At 43.1% G+C, this 19,832-nt stretch overlaps 1 long non-coding RNA gene across 1 annotated transcript in view; it reads right to left on the bottom strand.

Moving 5' to 3' along the window:
• Window positions 1-767: 767 nt before the first annotated feature.
• Window positions 768-19,832, bottom strand: part of LOC139177550 (uncharacterized) — a 77,552-nt gene continuing 58,487 nt past the window's right edge. The window contains exons 3-5 of the long non-coding RNA XR_011562001.1: window positions 17,488-17,618; window positions 17,071-17,172; window positions 768-14,709 (exon numbers count right to left, since the gene is read on the bottom strand). This is a non-coding gene — a long non-coding RNA (uncharacterized lncRNA). The remainder of the gene's footprint in view (window positions 14,710-17,070; window positions 17,173-17,487; window positions 17,619-19,832) is intronic.

Raw genomic sequence — 19,832 nt, forward strand, 5'->3', positions numbered from 1 at the left:
GGAGTTTACAGAGGAGACATATGGTAAGCAGTCCCTCAGTTATTATTGCCTTAAATTTTTCCTTCTTGCTGTGGAAAAAGAATACCTTACAGAGTGCCTGAACATGGTCAGTGAGGGAATCCTAGGTGCCCAGGGAAGATGGCCCTAGGGAAGACAGTTGTTTTTTGTGTTTTTTTGTGTGTGTGTTTGTATGGCTGCATTGGGTCTTTGTTGCTGCATGGACTTTTTTTAGTTGCGGCAAGCAGAAGCTACTCTCTAGTTATGATGAGCAGGCTTCTTATTGCAGTGGCTTATCTTGTTGTGGAGCACAGTCTCTAGGCCGTGTGGGCTCAATAGTTGTGGCACTAAGCCCAGCAGCATGTGGGACCTTCCCAGATCAGGGATCAAACCTGTGTCTCCTGCATTGGCAGGTGGATTTGTTATCACTGAACCACCAGGGAAGCCCCAGTGAAGAGACCTCATGCTTAGGCTTGATGAAAGTGTGGGAGGAGTTCCCCTAAGGAGAAGGATGTACCCTTAAGGAAGAATTTGGGGTATGTAAGAGAAAACATTAATGGTGTGACCGCAGGAGAGGGGCGTGGACATATGGAAGGACCACCTCTACCTGCAGGATGAGTCTGGGGAATGTGTCTGGTCGTTAAGGAAAGAAGCTTTGGTTTGTGTCCTGGGATCAGAATAAGAGCAAAAGTTCTGGAGCAGAATAAGTTCAAATTTGAGCCAAGAGGAGAGGTATAAGTATGGAAGAGTCAATAAGGCTTTGGGGAGGATATTAATCTTCACTGGGAAAATGGGGGTTATTTTTGTTTTGCTTGTTTTTATCTTGTCTGCTTTGTAAATTCATAAAGTTACAAAATGCAATCCAGATGTTTTTCCTCCCCAGCTCTGAGGATCTGAGGCTGACCCTTCCCTCTACCCACGAGCGGAGAAGACAATGACATTCACTCACCACAGACCCTGGAAATCTTTAAAAATAGACCCCAGGAAGGATGTGGGGCTTGCTGGTTTTTGTGGGAGGGCAGTGTACCCAGGAAAATCAGGAGGCAGAGACTTCAGGAAGAGGAAAGGGTAAGAGCAGAGAGACAGACCGAGAGGAACAGGAGCAGTGTTGGAACATGTACCCAGAGCAACACCCTGAAGGTCCGGGTGGGAGGGCATGACCTAGCTCTTTGCTTGGGCATTGGTGGTGAGGTGCCTGAGTTTGGAGGGTAAGGATTCACAACACACTTCCTTTCCTAGCATCAACTATATCTGGATTTATTGCTAAAGTCCTTGAAGAATGACTGGCTTTTCCAGGGATCCTGTGTATATTTGCCTCTGGAATAGAAATCAAGATTTTATCCACGAGAGAAAAGGAAATAGAGCGAGAATAAGAGACACTTTTGTCATGAGCTATATTATGCTCCACGGGTCTACCTATAGATAGTATCTGGCTGGAAGAACCATGAGTTTGCACCTCAAATGTCTCTTCTTCCCAAAGGATAGCTGGAGACATTGTCTCCCCTCCTGTCCCCACCCCAAGGTAAGACAAAGGAAAATATCTCATCATACATTCTGTGCCTTTAAAAGGAGCTCTGGCTGCCATTCAATGGGTCACGTGAAAAATAATGGTGGTTTGGGAATGAGGCTGGAGGCAACAGAGACAGAGAGAAGTGGATGGACTTGTGTTACGTTTAGACATCAAATAAACAGGACTTTGTGTCTTCTTGGATATGCGGGATAAGAGAGGAAGCTGTGATGTATCGCTGATAGCATCCACTTGGCAGTACAGCTTTGCTGAGAGTAACTGTAAGGATTAATCAGGGGTGTCGTTTACTGAAATGAGAAGCACTGGAGCAGGAACAGCTTCTGGGAAGATGAGAGGATCCACTTTGAAAACAGGAGCAGGGAACGCTGGTGATCCAGTCCACAGAGTATAAAGGAGGCAGTTGAATAGAAGGATACGGCCCTTCCCAGAGTGAGAGGCTGAGGTAGAGTAGTGATGTGGATGACGACAAGTGTGTTAGGTGGTTCTTTCAAGAAGATGTGGGACGAAAGAGGAATAATGGACACTAAACCCTTATGAGGGAGAAAGAGGGACCTGAGAGTTGGAAAGTGAGAGAGTGCTAGAGCAAGACCACTTGCCTGGCTGTAGAGTTTGGGTAGCGGGAGATTTCCACCCTACTTCCTGGACCGGAGATTAACAAACATCCGTTTGAGGCAGCCATATTGGAAGCTGTGTCCTCCAAGGACATCAGGGCTTCACTTACAGGCCAGGAGCTGACGGACGCACTGAGGAAGAGGTTTGGGTTAGAAGGGAGTTGGCTGACCAGCACGTTTGTTCAGATGAGAGGCTTTGGGAGGGCAGAAGGGAGTGAAGGGTCAGGAGGTGAAGGGAGATAGGGGAGGCACAGCGGTTACTTGGGACTAACAAGGCTCAGTGTGGCCAGGAAATGAAGTCCATGGTCAAATCTCATGGTCAACTGACATGAACTACTCCACTGGGCACAGTGGCAGCCAAAGGAGGTCACCTGGTCTTTTCAAACCATAAACTGATTATATCACGTATGCTCCTTTCCCCAGATTCAAATGAAGACAGAATGTGTTAATGTGCTTTACAGGGTTCTACATGGTCATTCCTCTGCCTATCGCTCCAGTCCAACCTCTCTGGTCATCTTTCATCCCTCAAACTCACCAAATTCTGTAATCTGTCACAGGACCTTTGCATGTACTGCTTTTTCTGGCTGAAATACCACTCTTTCGTTTATCATCTAGGTTAACTCCTATTCAGATTTTCTGAAAGTTCAGCTCAAATTTATTTTATTCCAAGCAGACTTCCCTGACTTCCCTAACTGGGCCAACCCCCTTTCTGTAGATAACCATTGAGTCTCTGTCTATCACTTATCACAGTTACTATTTTATACTGTTCATGGGATTGCTTGGTTAATATCTCTTTCCTCTAAGAAACTATTAAATTCCACGAAGCAACCACTTTGGTTCTTAATGCAAACCATATCTCCCACAGCATAGCCCCCGTGTTTAGCATTTAGTTCTGATTTCAGTAAATACTTGCCTAATGGAGGAATGGGCTTCACTGGTTGGCATTGGGGGAGGGGGATTGCAGCTGGCCAAGGCCCTTTAATTTATTTACTTTTTCCTCTAAAAAAAAATCTGAGGCTATTTTAGCAGCTGATTTTTGTGGTTTGGCTGTGGTTCAGTAACTTCCCTGAAAGACCAAGGCCCTGGACTGTTGCCCTGTGAAGAGGCAACCCCATCTTCTCGGATAAGAGCACATTGTCTGCTCACAAGGGGCCTTCAGAGTGCCAGCTCTTGGGGGAGAGCCCAGGAGATGCAACAGCTGCGACTCGGTGCTCACAGGATGCCAAAGGTCAAAAGGTCAAAGGTCTCTTTTGGTGAAAAGAGACTCCAATCAATGAAGTCTAGCCAAAGAACTGTCTCCTGCCCAACCCCTAACCCCAACTTCCTGCCCTAGGCTGTGGGCACGGCTGTTTCCGAGGTTTCACTGTGGTGTGATTTGTGGTATAAATGGAGTGAGCTTTGCGCTCTCTTGTCTCTGAGGGTGACTTAGGAAAGAGAGCCTTCTAAGCTTAGGGATCAGTCAATTTTGTGCTTCTTTCAGTACATGCTGTTCAGTCACCAAAGGACTGATTGTCCTGGAGAAACAGAATCCAAAATTAGTGTGTTCCTCTCCCTAAGTTCCCCCTGAGCAGGCTTCTGTACTGAGTCACACACACAAATATGACACCAACAACTACCACTCACTTACAGGACTGCTATGCAGGACCCCATTCTTCATGGGGTCACCTTCAGCTCTTAAGCTGAACTAACTGGATTCCAAGATGGTCCAGGACAATCATGAAGAATGAATTCAATCACAGGAAAATAAATGGGTGACTGCTGTCTGAATCACTACCAGCAGGCTTCCAAACAAGAGGTATCACAGCAAGCCAAAGTGGCACATGATACAGAGAGATGTAACCTCCAAGAAATGCCGTTTTCTCTGCAGGATCTGGAATCCTGCAGGAACAGACCTTCTGGCTTCCAGAAAGTCACACCATGGAGTCACAGATTCTGACATAAACACCAGTTTTCTAGTTGGCACACTGAGGGTCAATCTGTCAAAAGGCAACGGGTCAGATGAATTCATTATGAAAAATAAAGCAGATGAAGTGAGACACACATTGAGCTGCCTTGTTGCAGAACTCTCCATTGGCACAGAAAGAGGCAGTTTCATTCGTTCATCCATTCCTATTCAACACTAATTCACTGAGTGCCTAAAACTGTGTGGAGTACTATGCCAGGCACTGGGGCTACAAGATAAATTACGTTTGCTCATCCCAAACATTTCAGATTTGTTAACATTATTGATGGGTTTGAAAATAAAATGAAGAACTTTTCTAATTTATTCTGAGAATAGCCAAGATTAATGAAAGAAGAGAGTAATGAAAGAAAAAATCATGAAAGGGAAACCTGGATGGCTGTTTGACGCTTCAGACTTCAGTTTTCTCATCTGTAAAATATGGGGATCGATTACATGTTTCATAAAGTCGATTCTGTTTTATCAGCATAAAATGAAACCAAAATATTCAAGAGATCTGATTTATCACTGTTCCAGGTTTTCCTGTCTTGTGATACTTACCTCAAAACATGGTGACTTAGAACAACCACTTTATTATTATTATCTCACAGGTTTGGCAATCAGGAATTCAAACAATGCTCTCTGAGGTACATTTTCTCCACGTGGTGTTGACTGAGGTTGCTCAGTTGTATTCAACTGGCAGTTGGGTTAGTCTGGAAGCACCCAGACAGAGATCCCATGCCTGGTGTCTTGGTTGAAAGGCCTAGGAAGCTGGACTTGGCTGGAACAATCATTGAAGAGCCCAGCAGTGACCTTTCCAGCATTTTGATCTCCTATAGTAGGACTTCCGACACGGCATCTCCGTACTCCCAGAGTGTTTCAGGAGACTTGGGCAGGAGATACCAGGCTTCTTTAGAACTAGCCTTAAAAGTCCCAGAATACCACTTCTGTTCAACGTATGAAAGCCCAGATTCAATGCAGAGGGGAAATATAGTCTCAGTCTCTTGGGGAAACTGCATGAACCACCAGGAGGAAAGTCATCAGTGGCAGCCATCTTGGAGGCCAGCTACCTTCATCACCATGAGACCCAGAAATTTTAAAATGCCAAATCTCTCTGCAGTCTTTTTTTTTTTTTTTCGGCTGTGCTGTGTCTTCATTGCTACATGGGCTTTTCTCTAGCTGTGGCAAGTGGGGGCTACTTTCTTGTTGCGTTGCACAGACTTCTCATTGAGGCGGCTTCTGTTTTTGCAGAACACAGGCTCTAAAGTGTGCAGGCTCAGTAGCTGTGGCGCATGAGCTTGGTAGTTGCAGATCCCAGGTTCTATAGCACAGGCTCAGTAGTTGTGGCACACAGACTTAGTTGCTCCACAGCATGTAGGATCTTCCCGGGCCAGGAGTTGAACCCATGTCTCCCCCATTGGCATCCAAATTCCTTACCACTGAGCCACCAGGGAAACGCTCTCTATGATCTTTAATTTCTCCTCCTCTTCTTATAAGCTGACTCATGGAGAAGTTAGGTAAAATACCTTCATATTATGAGTCATTCTTGAGTAGGGATGAAATCAGATTTGAAAGGGCCTAAATAGGCTTCAATTGGACTGAGAAAGGTCTGGGAAATGTTTTTAAAAGTACAGAAGGCATGGAAGATTTCAGTTTCTTAGCTGCTGCATGAATCAGTTTGTGATCCCTCCATTTTGAAACCTCTGATAAAAGAGATTTCTCTCCCATCTAGTTGCCCATGGCACTGTCTTTGTACCTCTGGCGAATTCATCACATGCCTGGGGATGTGTGTCTTTGCTCTGTCATTAAACTCTAAATAACCTGAAGGTTTGATTCCTATTTCTCCCACAAAGCATGAAGACATTCTCTATCACTGTTTGGTGCATGAACACGAACACTCTGATGTGATTTTAGGGAAAGCTGGAAGTGGTGTAGGGTGATGCCCACCTCTGGTATTAGAGGAAGGTAATTCCATTATCTCTAACAGCTGATGTTCAACAGTTCACTGATGCTCTCTAACAGGCAATAAAAGTGAAAACATCCATTAAGGCTTCGGTTTCCAACTCACGTCTTGGTAAATTAACTCACACTTTGTGGCAGGAGGTGGGAAGAATTTGTGTTTTCTCAAGGAACTAGCCTTGATCACTTTGCACACAAACCACTCTTGGCCCTGAGTTTGGCTTTGCAAGGTAGTGTGGGCACAGTGTGGGAATTCCACACAACACCAACAGGAGGAGGGTGACTGGTGGCCGAGGAAGATTAATGGTTACTCTTATGACAATTTAATTAGTATGAAAATGGAGGAACACTGGGGAAAAAACAGAGGCTTCCTTATTTACATCTTAGTGGAGAATCAGTTTCAAGATCATAAAAAAGAGAGACATAAATTGCAGACCCAGGGAAGATAAGGCCTTCTTGTTTTTCCATAAAATGTGGATACCGCTTAAGCAAGAGCCTTCTTGTATTATGTTTTCTGACTCTAACTATCATCTTTCATTTCTTTTCTATGATAAAAGAAGTGTTTTAAAGATAATGCCATCAGAATCTACAAGGAGCCACAAAATATTCTTATGACCATGTAATAACTAAATTATATACGTATATAAATAAAATAACCAATGCCTCTTTTTGTTTCTTACTTTCTACTCCCTCCTTCAGTTGAAATCCTGGCTCAGTCTCTCATTTGCTGCATCCTTAGGCTAGTTACCTAATGTCACTGTTCCTTTACTTCCTCGATGTTAAAATGCTAGTTTACAACAGTGCATATCCAGATGACAGTTTTGAAGATGAAAGGAGCTAGCATAGGCTTAGAACAATGTGTGACACACAGTAGGTACTCAGTATGTAGACTCTGAAGTTAACAAGCATTTTGCCTACATTTTCTTACTGAATTCTCAAAACAAGCTAACCAGCATTAGGGAAATGAAACCACCTTAGGATTGAAGGACTTACGTTCCGAAATCAGACTACGTGGAGTCGACTGAATCCTGGTTCTTCCTTCTGTTGGTTACACAAGCTTGTTAAGTTACTAAACCAATCTGGGCCTTGGTAGCTGCAAAGTGGGGATAACGATAATACCTATTTTGTCAATGGAATGCAACATAACACACAGGCACTTAGAGGAAGCCTGCATACAGTAGGTGCCACTATTACTTTTGCTACTGCTAAATGGTGATGATAGATTTTATTGGACGAGCACCATGTGAGACACTGCACACGATGTCTGTGTGCAGCAGACACCGTGGTGTACATCAGGCCCCCATGCAAGGCTGGCTTCACAGGTCAGATAGGCCTCCCTGCCCAGAAGCTCCCCTCACTTGGTTTAATTCTCTGCTGTCACAATTATGAAATGCTTAGTACATTATTGAACAAGGGGCCCTGCATTTTATTCTGCGCTGGGCCCTACAAGTTAGGTAGCTGGTCCTGTCCCCACTTTTTTGGTATTAATTCAGGAGCTCAGGCCCCGTGGGCCACTGTCATGGGTGTTCATGTGGGTGGTTTGCATTTACATTGAAAGTGAAAGTTGTTCAGTCATGTCTGACTCTTTGTGACCCCGTGGACTGTAGACCTCCAGGCTCCTTTGTTCGTGGGGATTCTCCAGGTTAGAATACTGGAGTGGGTAGCTGTTTCCTTCTCCAGTGGCTCTTCCCAATCCGGGGATTGAACCCAGGTCTCCTGTATTACAGGAGGATTCTTTACTGTCTGAGCCACCAGCAAAGCCCATTTACATTGGGACATCCTTAAAGTCTGAGTTTTTGTAACAGACGTTATAAGCACATTTCTGTGCCTGAAGCTTTATCTATATGATCAGAGGAAAGGAATTGCGGGTCAGCTGGATACTATTCCAGGTCTGTGCTTCTCCTAGATTTCAGAGGTGTGAGATAGAGTTGGAATTATCTCAAGGGATGGCAAATGTGTACTTACTTCTCATATTGCACTGAAGGCATGATGTGTTTCAGACATGCATTTTCTATTAGGTAGTGGTATTATGTAGAAGTCAAAAAATTAATAAAAAAGAAATACATAAAAGGTGTTATTGAATGTTTAATAGCTGCTTGTCATTACATAGTTTCTCAATGAATGCTATTAAATATACTAAGGTATTATTAGGCAGGAGATTGAGAATTTTTATGGTAATAGAGGTCTGCATACTTGAAACAATTGGGAAACTCCATTTCAGGCTGTAAATTCCTGGCCTTTGAGGTCCATTTCAATTCATATTTGAGCCTCCTTTGTTTCTGGTTCAGAAGCTTGCCCACAGCAAGTGTACAATAAACACATGTCCTGTGAATAGCATTAGTTTGCTGGTTTGATCAGATTTCCATCTTAATGAATTGAAGGTAGTACATGCATTAGACTGAGCTAACAAATAAAAAGGAGAAGTTTTTAACTCAAGAGAGATACTAGAAGATGTGCTTAATCACTCAGTCATGTCCAACTCTTTGAGATCCCATGGACTGTAACCCTCAGGCTCCTCTGTCCATGGGGATTCTTCAGGCAAGAATACTGGAGTGGGTTGTCATTCCCTTCTCCAGAGGATCTTACCAACCAAGGGATCAAACCCAGGTCTCCTGCACTGCAGGTGGATTCTTTACCGTCTGAGCCACCAGGGAAGCCCATATTGAAAATATGTGAGATTAAGAAGGGGAGACCACAGAATGTTTACCTTTGTGGAAGCACAAGAACTGATGAGTGGAGATGAAACAAGTACGCAGCTGGTGTTGAGGGCCCAGAGGTTGGTGTGATGTGGAGGCAGGCCGACACCACGCCCAGTGCTCCAGGGTCATTTTCATTCAGAGTCATATTCCAAAGGCTTCTCACTCCACACTTACATTCATGTCATTCCTCTGTGCAAAATGTTCCAGCAACTTTCCAGCCTACAAAGTCCTACCTAATCTGGCTCTCAGCCTCTCTCCAGCTTAATTACTTCCTACACTCCCCACCTTGCTCTGTTCCACTCACATTGCTTTTCAAGCTGTCCCTTGATTCTCTGTCTTATTGATGTTCTCTTTAACTGGGACATTTTTCTATCATTTGCTTCATTCCTCACTTCCTTCATATCTTTTCTCAAAGGTTATATGCTCAGAGCAAGCCTCCCCATCACCATATGAATGAGAGATGGCATTCTGGTCATTCTCAAGCCTTTTATGTTCCTTTATCTTTTTTAAGGGCTTCCCTGGTGGCTCAGACAGTAAAGAATCTGCCTGCCATGCAGGAAACCCAGGTTCAATCCCTGGATGAAGATCCCCTGGAGAAGGGAATGGCAACCCACTCCAGTATTATTTCCTGGAGAATCCCATGGACAGAGGAGCATTTCAGGCTATGTTCATGGGGTTGCAGAGTCAGGTACAACTGAAACACTAACACTGATGACTCAGATGGTAAAGAATATGCTTGCAGTGTGGGAGACTGGGGTTTGATCCTTGGGTTGGGAAGATCCCCTGGAGGAGGGAAAGGCTACCCACTCCAGTATTCTTGCCTGGACAGAGGCAAGAATTCCATGGACAGAGGAAACTGGCAGGCTGCAGTACATAGAGTCGCAGAGTGGGACACTACTGAGTGACTCACACACACACACACACACACACACACGCATCTTTTTAATACACTGTATTGTTACCGAGTCCAAGTTCACTAGACTTGCCACATGACAGGCCAATGAATCCGAGAGACGAGGTGTTAAGACAATGAAAACGACTTTATTCAGCAAGTAGCTGACCAAGAAGATGGCAGGCTAGCGCCTCAAAATAACCATCCTATGGGGTCTGGATGCCAGGTTCTTTTACAGATGAGAGAGAAAGAAGTAATGAGGAATTAAAGTCAAAAGGCAGAATAGAGAGAGGCAGTGGGGAAGTAAAGTGAAAGTGTCTTCAGTCTTGTAAAATATCTCCAAGGGAATGGCCAGACTTTGGAAGGGGTGTGTTACTCTCTTCTATTCACAGGTAGGTAGGGACAAATTACCTTTCTATGAGTTGAACAAAGGCACTTTAGTTTACAGTCAAGCAGAGGGGCAGGGTCCTCCGAGGCAAATAAGTATGATTGTAATAACAGAAGCAACAAAAAGCAAGTCAAAGAAACAGTTCCAACATGGAGTCAGAATTGGTTTCTTCCCTGCAACAGTAATATGTATTTATTTGTTCAGTTATCTATGTTGTTGTTTTTTTTACACCAGGATGTAACCTCTGTAAGAACAAATACATTTTTCTGTTTTGTTCACTGAAATATCCACAGATCTTAAAACATTGCCAGGCGGAGTCCATGCTTTTTCAGTATTTGTTGGTCAAATGAATGATTTTAAAACACTCATGCAAACAAAGAAAACAGCAATTCGAAAAGGAGCAACTCACGAGCTACTAGTTCTGTCTTGGGAGAAGGTCTAAGTGGGGGCTGGAGAGTTGACAATTATATGATAAAGGGTTGAACTTGGATTTGAAATCTTAAGCACTGCGTTGAGCCTGAAAGCTTATCAGCACTTTGTATCCAACAGACCTGTTGTGTCTCCTTGTATAGTCATAGTGAGTATCACTAAAGTGAATTTTGGCAGATCCACAGTGACTCCCCTGCTGTCTGTAATGCTCATCAGTGCATGAAAGTAGATCCCAGGTTTCCCCAGGCTTGCTCTCCTTGTCTGGTGCCTTTGTCATTTGGCTCGTGTTAATGGAGACTGGGGCAACTTGACGCCTTGGGTGCTCTGTCTGCTCTTTGCTATTACTAAAGAGAGTTGGTTCCATCTGAGGAAATTAGGATAGGCAGGAGGAGGAGAGAGAACCTACCAATTGAAGAAAAGAACTAACTCAGTCCCCTAGAAAATATGACCCTTACTGAATCCATGGAGTTCTAAGTATTTGTGATAGATTTTATTACTGTTCCAAACTCTTCCCTCTCTCCCAGTAACAAATTACACATCCGTATTTTTTTGGCCAAGTGACTTACAGTGCCTTCCAGTAAGGTAGGTGGAGTACAAATTCTTGCCTCACCAACTTTGAGGCTGACCATTTTATTTGCTTTGGCCATGGAACGTTAGTGCCTGTAACATAAGCAGGGTCTTTAAATGTGCTTGCGTGGCATCACTTGTATCATCAGCCAGGAGAACAGCTTCCTCCAAGAAGCCACTGAACCCAGAACGGCAGACACATGCAATTGACTTGACCCCAAACCTGCAGGCAGAAGCAGAACAACCCCAGCTTATCTGCAAACTTGTGGCTGAGAATAATAAATGTATGTTATTATAAATCACACAGATTTGGTGTGTTGTTTTTTTTTTTTTTTTCAAACTTTAAGCTTTTTATTTTGTATTGGGGTATAGCTGATTCCCCAGCTATTGATTACCAGTCTATTGGGTTATAGACTTCTCTGTAGCTCAAATGGTAAAGAATCTGCCTGCGAGGCAGAAGACCAGGGTTCAGTCCCTGGCTTGGGAAGTTCCTCTGGAGAAGGGAATGGCAATCCACTCCAGTATTCTTGCCTGGAGAATTCCATGGACAGAGAAGCTTGGCGGGCTACAGTCCATGGGGTCACAAAGAGTTGGACATGACTGAGCAACTAACACAAAAACATAGCTGATTAACAATATTGTGGTAGTTTCATGTGAACAGTGAAGGGACTCAGCCATACATATACATGTATCCAGTCTCTGCCAAACCCCTCTCCCATCCAGGCTGGCATAACATTGAGAAGAGTTCCCTGGTCAATACAATAGGTCCTTGTTGGCTATCCATTTTGAATATAGCAATGTGGACATGACCTTTGATTTGGAGTTTTTTTGTTATGCCATAAAAACTTGACTCCGACATTTAAAAAACAACCTTTTCAGCAGCATTTCTGATATGTGTCCTATTTTTCAAGAAAAAGTGCTATGGCCTAGTTACACTTCCCCCCATTTTTCCTAAATCTTACATCAAAGTATTAGGATCAGATTTCTCATTTGTATGATGGTAGGGGGACAATACTCTTGTAGGGAGCGTGTCTACTATAGGAATTATATCTCATGGATCATCACCTAGGACATTGTCTCAGCAGAAAAATTCAATTTCTTTTGCATTTTTTCTCACTCTCTTTCTTGCTAAGAGTAGGTCCTCAATAAATGAAACCAATGATCTAGCTGCATTGGCCAATAAGGTAGCTGTGAACTACATGTGGTTATTTTAATTATATTTAAATAAGGTAAAATTTCAATTTCTCATTAAGCACGTATGACTAGCAGTCACCATATAGCACAGCACAGTCACAGACCATTTCCATCATTACAGAAAGTTCTACTGGCCGGTGGCTAACTCAGGAGTTTGGAGATTGGGTAATTTATTGATTTCAAAGGTTAGGAGGAGAAAATTCTCTGCAGTTTGATTATATGAGTGTTGGGATGAGAAAATGGAAAGAGAGGGGAAGAGGAAGCAGAAGTAAAGATATACTTTATAATCCCCTTTCAGCTCTGGTTTGGAAATAAATAATATTTATAAGCCATCACCTGGTATGCTAGTCCTTTTCATTGTGCTGAATCTTTATGAAGAGAATTTTAATAGTTCAATTTCATCTAATCTATCAATCTTTTGCTATAGGAGTTTAAAAAAAAATTTTAAGGAATCCTTACCTAACCCTTCATGAAGATGTTACCTATTTTTTTTTTTTTAAAGAGAGTGGTTTCTATTTATTTGGCTGCTTTGGGTCTTAGCCAGGTTTAGTTGCTGAGGTGTGGGGATCTTAGTTCCCCAACCAGGGACTGAACCCACATCCCCTGCATTGGTTAGGTGGTTTCTTAACCCCCTGGACCATCAGGGAAGTCCCTGCCAGATCTTTTAAAAATACTCTTAGGAATACAGTTCAGCAATCACTGCTGCTGCTACTGCTGCTAAGTCGATTCAGTCTGTCTGACTCTGTGTGACCCCATAGACGGCAGCCCACCAGGCTCCCCCGTCCCTGGGATTCTCCAGGCAAGAACACTGGAGTGGGTTGCCGTTTCCTTCTCCAATGCATGAGAGTGAAAAGTGAAAGTGAAGTTGCTCAGTCGTGTCCGACTCCCAGCGACCCCATGGACTGTAGCCTACCAGGCTCCTCCGTCCATGGGATTTTCCAGGCAAGAGTACTGGAGTGGGGTGCCATTGCCTTCTCCTACAGCAATCACACTTACCAGCAAATGAATATGTAGTTCTTCCAGTGTGTCTTAACAAAACAAGTATATTTCAGTTAATCTCCCAAAAGCAGGAAATGTATCAGTAAGACCACTTGTAAAGACCAACTCCTCCAAGACAAAGAAATTAAAAGAATGACAGACAAACTCAAGGAGAAGGTGCCTTCAGTGCTGATGTTAGCACGCCCAGCCCCAGTTCAGCAGGAGTCGTAGGCATTGTGTTTATCTGCACAAGATTTGTCAAGCTGTCCTGGAAAGCAAAAGGAAGCAAGCAGAAGCAAAAGCAAAAGCAAGCAGAAGGCCACAGAACACAGGCTGAGATCAGCAATTTATCTGAGGTCAAATACAAAGAAACAAAGCAGGATTCATTAAGAAAGCCAGCTAGAGGTGTATTAGTTCCATTCCAGAGACTTCCAACAGGTTTTCATTTATTTTTACATTTAACATCATTATCAACCTTAATATAAGAAACACGGCAGTCATTTTTCACAGTACTTGGAAAAGAAAATTCTCAGGAGGAACTTTTCAAAGGATTTTTCAGGTCCATTTTTCTTACAGGAAAGTTTAATATTTGAAGTAATACAATCTATTCTCAATGTAGATTGAAAAAAAAAAAAACCTCTGTTTCTGGTTGTTGATACCAATTAGTTGGCTTTGTGCTCAGGCTTCCTTCTTTAACAACAATTTCTGGATCCAGCCATCTGCAGCAACTCCCTACAGAATATCCATAACTCTGCAGCTAACCCTGTCTACTCTTCCAACCCATGATGCCTAAATCTTACATCAAACTATGAAGGTCAGATTTCTCTAGACTTCTAGAACTTCTACTATAACATGTTTTCAGCCTCACTGACACCACTGACTGAGGGGCCCGGGTACTTTCTCACTGTTTGATCTTCCCTTCTTAGTGTCTGTGTCAAGATACATTATTATAATTATTATCTTATATACACAGAGTCGGACAGGACTGAAGCGGCTTAGCAGCAGCAGCAGCAGCATACACCCTTAGGGGCTTCCCAGCTGGCTCAGTGGTAAAGAATCCGCCTGCCAACGCAAGAGATAGAGATACAGGAGACTTAGGTTTGATCCCTGGGTTGGGAAGATCCCCTGGAGGAGGAAATAGCAACTTGCTCCAGTATTCTTGCCTGGAAAGTCCTATGGACAGAGGAGCCTGGAGGGCTACAGTTCATGGGGTCACAAAGAGTCAGATACGAGTGAGCATGCATACATCACACACCCTTAGAGTCCATGCCCACTCTCTGATGTACCTCCTGGGGTAAACCCTGAACAATCTGGGTTTTCCCCCTTATCAGCTTTTTCTACAGTGCCCACTGAATGGCTGAGTGGTTCAGCTTCCAGTGGGACTCAAAACTGCCCAGCATTTCTATTCTGCTCCTTTCGCTATCAGCTGGGAGCTGGAATCATCTGAAGGTTCATTTATTCACGTCTTGCAGAAGATTGGGAAGACCAGGCTTCCTCAAAACATGATGGTTGGGTTCCAGGGGTCAACCTACCAAAAGAAGAGTGAGACAGAGAGAGAAACTGAGACCAAGGCAAGCTAAAGCATCTAGCAACCTAGCACTGGAAGACCATACAGGACAGCTTTATTTTGGGATTTCTCTCCCATGTTAAACTCTCATACAAGGCTTATCTCTTCATAGGTTTAAATATCACATTTGTGTTGATGGCTCCAAAACTGACTCAAGTCCCAAACCTTTACCCTAAGCTTTGACATTGCCACTTGGATGTCTAATAAGTTTTCCAAATATGCCAAGCTCAGAACATAACTCTTGATTTTCCATATCCTCCTCAAGTCTTTCCCATTTAGATAAATGCTGCCATCAAACCAAAATCCCATTTTTCACTTCCCTCAAGTCTTCTCTTATTGAGAAGTCCTGCAAGTCCCTTAGCAAGTCTTTTTGGTTCCACGTACAAAATACATCTTAAGGTTACCTGCTTCTCCTCATCTGTTCTGTAATCAAGTTAATCTAAAAAACTAATATCTTTTAGCTGGATTTCTGTGTAGCTTTCTAAGATGTAGACAGCATCGGGAACAATTACTCTTGCAGATATTGAAGTCTTTTACCACTTAATCACTCTTACTTCAAATGTCAACTGAAAAAGCACCTGGGACTATGTGAGGTGAAAGCCCCTGGCCTGAATACACCACTGGCTTCCAGCCATCAAGGACTCTGATGACAGCACCCCAGATAAATGATTCTCTGTTATATCAGGTTGGCCAAAACTTTTGTTTGGATTTTCCCATACACTGTTAAAGAAAAATCTGAATGAACTTTTTGGCCAATCCAATACTTGTCTCAAAGAAATTGTATTATATTATCAGTCAAGAACATTAACCTGGTCTAGAAAAATATGTTTGATATAGAAAGTGGTGCACCTTTATCATCTGTTAAACTTAACAAGAGTCTTCGAGATGCACAGGTCTTGTCAATAACACACCTATGATTAATAACGTACCCAATAACATACCTAAGTGCCCATGATTTAATAATTTATTAAAAATATGGATTGACCTTCTATCAGATGCCAGGCATTGTTCTAGTTGCTGGGGAAACAAGCAAACAAAACAGAGCTCCTAATAAAGCAAAGGCAGACGATGAAAAATCATCATAAAATATGTCAGGAGGTGATAAAAAAAAAAGAGTGAACGAAAATGAAGCAGAATTAGGGAGATGGGAAGTGGCGGACTAGTTGCAGAGCCCTGTGCTGTTTTCCTTCCATTGTTCAAGGAGGGCTTCACTATAAGGAGATGTTTGAGTGGAGAACCAAATGATGTGAAAAAGCAGCTGTATATGTCTCTGAGGAAAAGGGTTCCAGGCGGACGGAACAGCAGATTCAAAGGCCTTGAGGTTGAGATGTGTTTGGCATACTCAAGGAGCTGAGAGAAGGCCACTGAGGCTAGAGTGCTGGCAGCAGAGGGAGGGTGGTAGCAGATGAAGCCAGAGAGGTAGAGCATGACACTGAATGGTTGTATATCGGGCCTGAGAGAATTTTGGCAGAAGGAGTGGTCTTGTTAGAAGCATATGTCAAAGGTAGAGAGTGCATATTATCAGAAACAAAGCTCTGCAGTAGAGAGCGTGTGCGTGATGGAGTTCCCTCTCATCAACCCCAACATCTATGCAGCATATGCAAGGCACTTCGCACAACGCCGGCACATAGCAGGTACCCAGGAAATGATAGCTGTTACTGTTTTTATCATGTTTGGAGTCAATTGGAAAGGTAGTAGCTTCAAGTCCTAAGTCCAGCACTTATTCTCTTGTCTGGGTGACTTCCAGCCAATCGTTTAACTCCCCTGGACCTCTCTTACCTGGTTTTATTGTGCTAATGGAGAGATTGGTGGAAAAAAATGCAAGTAAAAGGCTTAGAAGAATGCAGGCACATATTAAGGGCTCAATAAACAGTGCTGATTATTATAAAGGAGTTTCTAAGCCCCTCTGTTTGTTGGAACAGCATGGAGATTAGAGGCATTCTAGAGTCACAGTTAATATTATTTTATGTGTATTTCTAGCCCCTCTTTCCCACTGCTGTCTTTCTTGCTTGATTCACACCTCTGCTCACCTGACTCCCCCACTCTGTATCCCCTTTCTCTGCCTTACTTTTCCTTCGTTGGAGTGATCAACGATGACATGCCAGATGTCTTCTGCATCATTGTCTTTCTCCAGAAACTAAAAGGTAAGCTCCATGAGGGCAGACACTTTTCTTAATTCATTAAAATGTCTCTAACGCTTAAAGTACTGCCCAGTACCTAGTAAAATCCCATTAACTTTTGATAAATAAATAAATGAAAAAAATATTTCAGGGGAGCTCGTCTAGCCATGAAGAAGAATGGGTAAGACCCCAAATCACATACCTCTGTGCTGGAAATCAGAGCACTGAGCTTTCTAATATAGAGCATTGTTCCTTTACATTACTGTCGCGAACTTTCAGGAACTGAACATCTTGGATTTCAAGTCTGAAAATTTGGAAAGTTCCAGAAGTTAGGCCAGTTTACTCTATCAGGAACAAGCACCCAGCCCTATATCTACTATAGCCCTGGGAAGTCCACTGGGACCTCACTGCCGACCACTCGGTGCCGACCACTCAGGTAGCTGAGTTCTGTACATTCCTTCCATTAGTAACTGCCAAATACACTTTCCTTGACTGACTTGGCTTCTCATTTAAGTCATATTATTTCGACTTGAAATTTCTCCAAAGGGTCATTTCAGACATTTCACTTCCTGAAATTATAGAGATTGTATATTTGAGGCCATTTGCAGCCCTGTCTTACCCACTGGAGACCGGGCACAGAAAGATGGGCCAGAACTGAGATTTCCTGTAGCCATATTTGGTTTAATCAGTATGAACTTCACAAGGAACATCTTGCTCATTTCCCCACGGCCAGGACTTATGGAAGCCGTCCTGCAAAATAGCAATTGTATTTTGTTTGTCATTCCTGTATTTTCTTGGGAAAGCATGGCCTGGGGTTATTTTTGCATGGAGTGGCAGATCTGACTTAAATCTCCACATATACTTCTTGTGGGTAGGGACTTCCTGCCACAAGCAAAAAGAGCAGGTCTCGAACAATTATTATGATAAAAACTTTCACATTGGGGATTTGAGGGTTTTTTTTTTTCCAGTTATTCTGGTTAACTAGGATACATTAGTGTCTCCCAGTTGGTCAGCTCTCTCTTCTTTTTTCTCCTCTAAGGTTTAAAAGTCAACCCCAAAAGTCACATCTGCAAATTACCAGTATTTGGAAAATGTCTCTGAAAAAGAAATTTTATGTTTTAATCCCCCCTAAAAGAAAAAGAATGACCTTATTTTCACTCCTTGTCCTAGTACAAAAACTCAGCCTAGCTAAATGCTGGTCTTCACCCTGGTGGGATCAGAAAGGTTATTGTGGGAGCCATCTCAAGGTAGCTGTGACTGAAGAATTTAGGCAGGCAAATTGTTGAAGAGCCTGGAAATACTCAGCTGCCTTCCTCTAGGCAAGCAGGATGGGGATGGGGGGAGGGAAGGGATGAGATCAGCTTTCCTGAATAGAGATCTAATTTAAATAATGGTGGATTTAAATAATAGGGGATTCATTTGCTCCCACTAGATGGAGACTGCCGGAAACTGTAAGGCTGAGGTTTGCATTTATAAGAAACCTGGGGGAGGTGGTGGTGGTGGTTCCTTCCACTAAAAGAAGCCATGCATCCTGCAATAGGAAGTGTGGGCATCCCTTGGGACTGAAAGGTCCAGGGACCTCCTCCGCTCATTAGCCCAGAGAAAGAAGTCGTAGGCTGAGGGAATGGTCTTGCCCTGTGGCTGTGATCAGAGAAACCGCCCAAACTTTGGGGGTTGTGCCTTGAGGAAAATGGCGGTGAATGGCCACGGAGGCTTGTAAAAGGTATTCGAGTAAAATGCTACAATGTTGGCAACAGCTCAAGGTGGTGAGAAGGAGGCGTACACGAGTGTGGCGATGAGGGAGACTTCCTCTGCCACCATATCCCAGAGATGCTGCAGCCAAGTGATCCAAGGACTCAGAAAGGAGAGGAAAGATGGAAGGATCATCACTGAGCTCCTCCCACTCCCACCAGAAGTGTCTCTTTTCCTTTTCCCCAAAGTAGCCTAAAGGCAAAGAATGCTCAAGATAATCCACTTCTATTAGGTTGGCAGGCAGGAAATAATAAAAAAGAGTTTCAATTAGCCATGAACATGCTGGGGGGGGGGGGTGTGTGTATGTGTGTGTGTCCCTCTCTATGTGACTGAATGATCAAGAGAGACCCATAGAGCAGCTGAGAAGATAAGATTACAGTATCGAACACTCTGGAAAAGTGAAATCACCTTCAGAGAATCCCAGATATTTATGAGGTTGTTCCTAAACAGAAAGGACGAGGTACAACTTCAGAAATTGCACTAGCTCTCAAAACAGATTCTACCCGCCAGCTGAAACCAAAGCTAGTACCCTGCAGCTGATACTGGAACTTTTATGTTGTTCTAAATTAAATTTGGAGCAAATCAGCGCATGCCACAAGTACTATTATGTGGGCTTACTTGCACTAAATCTGTGTTTATAGGAACATAAAATACATGTTGTTCCTGTCTTCAGATTTTATTATTGACCATGATTTCTAATATGTGCCCATCAACTGCCCTTTTAATCACTGTCAGTCATTCTCTTCTACTGCAGTCAGATTTAAAACAGCAATGATGATTTTAAAATAAGGCCCTTCCAGGGCTCAACTGTATTTAGGGCTAATTAAGAGTAAATAACTGTTCCCAGCAAGCAAGGCAGGATCCAAGCAAATCTTTGACAAATGCAACCTTCCCCTTAGAGGAGCATATTCTTGTCTGCTGCCAGTAAATATTTCCATTACAACCATAAGAAACTCTGCTTCCCACCCTCCATCCAATTGAGAATGTCACACTGCTTTGATACAAGTGAAGAAAAATAAATACCAGTCAAGACCAGGAAGAAAAACACAAGAAGCATTTAATTAAGAAAAATATATAATTCCCTGTTTCTTTCAGTATATCTCAGGTCCATTTGGTTGCAATCACAAGCTCTTAGCTCCCACTCAAGTCTGACATTTCCCCTAAATCTTCCCACCTCCCTCCACTCCCACACCCTCTGTGATGCAATTCTTT

Source organism: Bos indicus, chromosome 2 (genome assembly GCF_029378745.1).
Source record: "Bos indicus isolate NIAB-ARS_2022 breed Sahiwal x Tharparkar chromosome 2, NIAB-ARS_B.indTharparkar_mat_pri_1.0, whole genome shotgun sequence".
NCBI lineage: Eukaryota > Metazoa > Chordata > Mammalia > Artiodactyla > Bovidae > Bos > Bos indicus.